Source organism: Cupressus sempervirens, chromosome 2 (assembly GCF_028749045.1).
Source record: "Cupressus sempervirens isolate cs-2001-9-10 chromosome 2, ASM2874904v1, whole genome shotgun sequence".
Lineage (NCBI taxonomy): Eukaryota > Viridiplantae > Streptophyta > Pinopsida > Cupressales > Cupressaceae > Cupressus > Cupressus sempervirens.
In genome coordinates, this window is record NC_143119.1 from 541813112 (window position 1) to 541819474 (window position 6363).

At 30.8% G+C, this 6363-nt stretch overlaps 1 pseudogene; it reads left to right on the top strand.

The window, feature by feature from the left end:
• The first annotated feature begins 3744 nt into the window (after nucleotides 1–3744).
• On the top strand, nucleotides 3745–5677 carry LOC149573533 (pentatricopeptide repeat-containing protein At2g13600-like; annotated as a pseudogene).
• The last annotated feature ends 686 nt before the right edge of the window (nucleotides 5678–6363 follow it).

The window sequence follows — 6363 nt, forward strand, 5'->3', positions numbered from 1 at the left end:
TTTTTCCTATAATAACTATTGTTGATACTAATTCTACTATTGCTTCTACTATGGCAAGTGCAATGATAGTTGAGGTTAAGCCTCAATCATGCACTAAAGTTTTGAAGAAAGATAAGGAAATTATTCCTTTAGTTATTCATAAGGAAAAGGGTAAAGAGGTAGAAGCCTTTACTAACGAAATTGATTTAGAGGAGAATATTGTAATACCAAATTGGGATCTTTCCAATTTGACTCCTGATCAAATGGATACCCTTGGTGATTTGTGGAAGAAAAGGGCCAACCAACAAAATATTAGAAAGGAGAAGGAAAAGAAAAAGAAAAATTAAGTACTTAAAGATATCAAGGTCATATTTATTGATGCACTAAACATTGAGGTTGATGAAAAACAACCGATTTTGGATCAATTTATTGAAATTGTTCACAAATATAATGAGGAAATGGATGATCAAGAATTTTTTTTACAGAGGTATAAAGGAAGATCGAAAATAAAGTTTTGGAGAAGGTAGCTTAGAAGATTACCATTGATCAAGTAGAATTATCTACCATTCTTTCAAATTTTAAGAATTATGTAAATAATGTTGTTTCTTTATTTTTGAAATTGAGTGACACATCAAACCTCATAAAAGAAATAAAGGAAAAAATATCTAAGATAGATGCTGACATAAAGACATGTTTGCATTATTTGTCAATTGATCCTAACTATAGTTTTGCACATTTTGTGAAAATCAGTAATCTGACAGATCTACAGGTGGAATTATTGAGGGAAGAAGCTAGGACAAGGGACACAATAGTAGAAATACAAGACATGATACTTCCCAACATGGATACAATGCAAAAAAATATTGCACATGCAAAAACATTGATCCATGACAACAATTTCTCTATAGTTGATCGCATGATGGAACTATTAGTAGAGGTGCAAATAACTTTGTACCCATCAAAAATTTTGCAAGATAATTGGGACAAGAAAATGTCCATAATTTTGAAAGTACACATTGATTTTTTAATATTTTGGTGTTACCTTGTAGTTATGCAATTTTGTCATTTGTGTCAAAATCAAGGGGGAATGTATATCATATGTAAAATAAAGGGAAAGATATTTGTATACAAGGATGGAAATACATGTATAGTATGGAAGATGTATATACAAAATAAAAAATATGTTCACAAAAACAATTTTGAAAAATTAAAAAAAGAGAGTTAGAGGTCACCAAGCAGCAACAACAATAGTCAACAGTCAAAATTGAGTTTCAGACCCAAACATGTTGATAGGGGGAGTTTTGACTTATATTTTGATATGATAAGTATTTTTGTTGCTAATGCCAAAGGGGAATATTGTTGACCTTATGTTCAAATCATTTTTCTATTAGTGGCTTAACACTTAGTTATTTACATTGCTACTAAGCTCATATGCAAAAATAAGAGTCTCCTAAGCTTCATAGTGTCTACCAAACATCTGAGATAGAATGCAGTGTATGTCATGCTTCATAGTTACTATCGAACATCATAAGAGAAGTGCAATGGAAGAAGAGCTTCATAGAGTCTATCAAGCTCTTTAGTATAAGCGATGAAGGATGTAGTGTTAACCAAGCTCTATAGTGCTACCCAAGCTTATTAGTATCTATCAAGCTGACAGTGTTAATGAAGTGAACAAAGGTGGTGTTGACTAAGCCATGCAATTTTAGTTGAGTATTTCAATGTCTACCGAGCTCTTTACTATTCACCAAGTCATCAAGTGCTAGCCGAGTTCCTACTACTTAGAGTGATCAATATGAACCAACATCAACACCAACTAAGTGTAAGAGCTTGCTAAGTGTTAATGGTGTTATTGAGTGTTAGATAATCACACAAGTGATCTTCTAAACCTAAGTTATAGTAGTGGGTCAACTTTATGAAGATTATTTGAATTAGGTGTTGTAGCCAATTCTAGAAGGTAATTAATTGGATTGGTATATATGTAATACATCTTATCATATCCAATTCATGGAAGAACAACAAGAAAGAGGTAGATGAGTGTGAATTAAGAAGGTTACAAGAAGTATAAGGAAAAGTAGAGTATTATCTATCACAACAAGGTGCTCATTATATTTCAAAGGAATCTCATTCAACAAACCAAGTTGTAGATAAGAGATCAACCACTGATTCATCCTAATAGGTGCATCAATCAAATCCTTTAACAAGGTGGACTTAACAATCTTTTTCAAATCTAACAGAGTGCATACTTCATTGTATGTTGTAAATCCTTTCACAAGGTAGACCTAATAGTCCTTATTTCTCCTAATAGGGTAGATACTATAAGCAATCAATTGTAAGATTTAATAGGCTAAATTTATACTACAATGCACACTAGTAGAATTTTAGCAAATAAATGGTTACATGACTAAATAATTAAATAAATGACTAATTTGGTCATCAAGTAAAACCACAAGGTCAAACAAATAAAAATGATTGAATAAATGACCAAATAAATGATTGAATAATTACTTACTAATATTTAGTCACTCAAACAAAAATAACTAAATGAAACTTTTATACAATAACATTTGATAACATCATAGAATGAATAAATATAACTCATTTATGCAGTGGTGTATGTATTGACTATTTTATGATGTAGGATAATGTTTGATGATAGATGCATGTGCTCTAATCAATTTGTAATGCACATAAATTATGGATGTATGAATTATGTCTAATGTATGTATACATGTATGAATTTGATGGATTAAATTACAAAATGTAAGAAGATTTAAATGCTTATCCAAATGTATGAAATGTCAAATGAAACTAAATAAATGGTGTAAATGTGATATAAAAAATATGTTGTAAAATGCATAAAAAAATGCTATGCATAAGAAATGAATTAATGAGATAATAAAATAATAAATATGTTAAGAATATGATGAAATAAATGATACTATATGATGATTTTAGGATTATGACTAAAATAATATGTAATAAAAGTGGATAATATAAATGAACTCATATGTATAATGAAAATGGATGTGGCTATCCTCCCTAAAAATTGTATAGTTGACCAATTTTCCAAAAATAAAAAAAAATTATGGATTTTTCCAAAAAATTCAGCATTTGATCCTCATGATTTGCATAGTTTGTAGTAAAAAATAACAAACAAATGGGAAAATAATCACTGTGTTTGTGAATCTAAAAAAAAAGTTTGACTTTATTTTGTCTAGAGATTAGCATATCCTAGTGAAAATGTGAAATAGAACTAATTTGAAGTAAAAATAAATGAGATGAACAAAATTAATGTTACAATGAAATGATAAATACATCCAAATGTAATTATTTTCTATTTTTAGATAAAATAGCTAAAATACTCCACTTGGTGACATGACAAATGAAGTGCCTTCATTTTTTTTATATTCTTAATAAAACTAAAAAGAGGAAAAAATAAAGATATGACAAAATCTTCTATAAAATTTTGACATTCTCTGTAGTGGAGGGTTTAAACAGTGCACTTTAGTTTCTTAAGGAGTATATCCAGGTTATGATTGTAAAAATTGGGGATTCGTATGCAATTCTAGAAGTTAATTTCATGTGCACATCATATATCCCCTATGAATATGAGGCAAGTTTTACTTACTTCTCTATGCATTCATTAGGTACATGCGATTTTTATATCAATAGAATACATGTTTTACCTCCTCTACCTGAAATAAAAATTAAGGGATTATTAGAAGATATTTGTAGCTAAGGAGGGAGTGATGCACATTTTTCATAACCATTCTCTATGTTATCTCTTTTTGTGACTTGTCTGAAGGCAAGAAAATTCATGCTTATGTAATCAGAAACAAACTTTAGTTACAAATTTCTATAAGAAATTGTGGATATGTACTTAAAAAGCATGGCTATAGAATTAGCAAGACAAATGTTTGAAAAATGATCGAGAGAGATATATTTTCCTAGAATGAAAATAGTGCAAGATATGTAAAAAATGCATACTTTGCTAATGCTATAAACTTATTTGGTCAAATGCAATTGTTAGGAGTGAACCTAGATGCCGTTACCACTACAAGTGCCCTTTCTGCAGGTGGCTACTTAGAGAATATTTGAAAGAGTAAGGAACTCCATGCTTATATAATTCAAAATAGAGCTTTTTAAATTTAAATTATCATGAGAAATGCTCTTATAAGCTTGTATGCAAGCTACAAGAGTCTAGAGGTTACAAGCCATTTGTTTATCAACATGTCTAAAAGAGATTTGGTATCCTAGAATGCAATGATTTCAACTCACATCCACAAAGGAAGTTTTAGTAAAGCCATAAACCTATTTCATCAAATGTAAATTACATATATGATACTAGATTCTGTCACCATCTCAAGTATTCTATTTGCATGTGCTCATCTTTCAGCTTTGAGGCTATGGATGGAGATCCTTGGTAATATACTAAAAAATATTATTCTTGGCATAGATGTTGTGGATAATGCCTTGATTGACATGTATGCCAAATACGAGAGATTTTTGACTTCATGTCAAGTGTTTGACAAAATGCCATCTAGAAATATTATCTCAAACAATGGAATGATTATAGGGTATGCCATATCCAATGATAAGGAGAATGTAGAAAATGTATTTGATAAAATGTGTGAAAGAAACACATCCTTATAAAATGTGATGATTGCACTCAATACTCAACATGGGTATTACCAATGAGGCTCTAGACCTCTTCTGTAAAGCTCAATTGGTAGGTAAAAAACCTAATAGTTCCACTATTGCAAGTGTTCTCTTTGCATGTTGTCAAGTAGTAGGTTTGTAGTTGGGCAAGGAGATTCAAAATTACATAATTTTTATTTTAAAAGAGGGATATATTCTTTGACCTAGAGCTATGAACCAATGAGGTAACAAATGGGGGACCTCATCCCCATTAGATTTGAACCTTGATGGCAAGGATAAAAAATGAACAACTTAACCATCACAACATGCCACTATTCATGACTCACAATTACATAATTAAAAGAGGTCTTCATTTTTGATATCTTTGTGACAAGTGCCATTATTGATAAGTATGCTAGATATGGGAGCTTACAACATATATGCCTCATATTTGAGGTCATCTAAACTGAATGTGGTCATATGGAATACAATGATTCTTGTGCATGTTATTGATGGACATTGAGAGGAAGCTCTCTCAAAGTTTTATCAGATGCAAAAGGAAGGTTTAAAACTAGATCATGTCACCTTTACTATTGATTTGTATGCATGTAGTCATGTAGACAAAATTGATCAAGGGTGGAAAAATTTCAATTGTATGGTTAAATATTATTGCATCACACCCAATATGGAGCACTATACATGTATGGTATACTTTCTTGGTTAGGATGGCCATCTATAAGAGGTCTATAATTTTATCAAGAACATGCCACTAAAGCCAAATTCTCATTTATGGGGAGCTTTTCTTTCTTCTTATAGAATCTATCATAATACAAATGTAGGAGAACATGTGGAAAATCAAAATTTTGAGTTGGAGCCTACAGATAGTGGAAATTATGCTCTCATGTTAAAACTTTACACTGTAGTGGGTAGATGGGATGGAGTACAAAAGATAACAAAGCTTATGAAAGAAAAATGATTGAATAAATTACTAGGATATAGATTGATTGAGGTAAAAAATGGAGTATATCCATTTCTTGTAGAAGACATAGGATGTTCATAAATGGAAGTGTACAATACTTTGGACAAGTCTGGTAAAGCAAGGGGAGAAGGGTATGTTGGAAATATAGATGGAGTAACTGAGGGGGGGGGGGGGGGTGAATTAATTACCACAAAAACATGTCCATAGATCCCTTAGATGTTTGATAAAACTATTAACTGCTGTTACTCGGTAAACATATTGAAAATGATGTAACCTGGTAAATGCAATGTATGTTATACTTTAGTAGATCTATTATCAATATTAATAATTTAAAAATATGAGAGAAAAGAAATGAACACAAGAGACACCAGTTTTAACATGGAAACCCAGTATGGGAAAAATCACCAATGTAACTAGTTACTATTTTTCACTCTTTTGAAGTGAGCACTGTTAGGAGCCAACCTAGTTAAAGGTTACAAAACACACTATTAAGTGTGACCTTGTTAGAGGATTTAATCACCTTGTTAGGAGTGGCCTTGCAAGAGGTTTGAAAAAAATTCAATGGAACTATCACCTTGTTAGAGGATTTACAACTAGCTATTAAACCAACTCTATTAAGAGATTTAGGAATCACTGCTACAATGGTAAGAAAGTAATAATGAAATGAAAATGAATTTATGATTATAGATATTTGTTCTACTTCATGCTAGATCTTTCCTAATTGAATATTAGTTTTCTACTCCTTAAAGATATTTGACCTTTCTTCA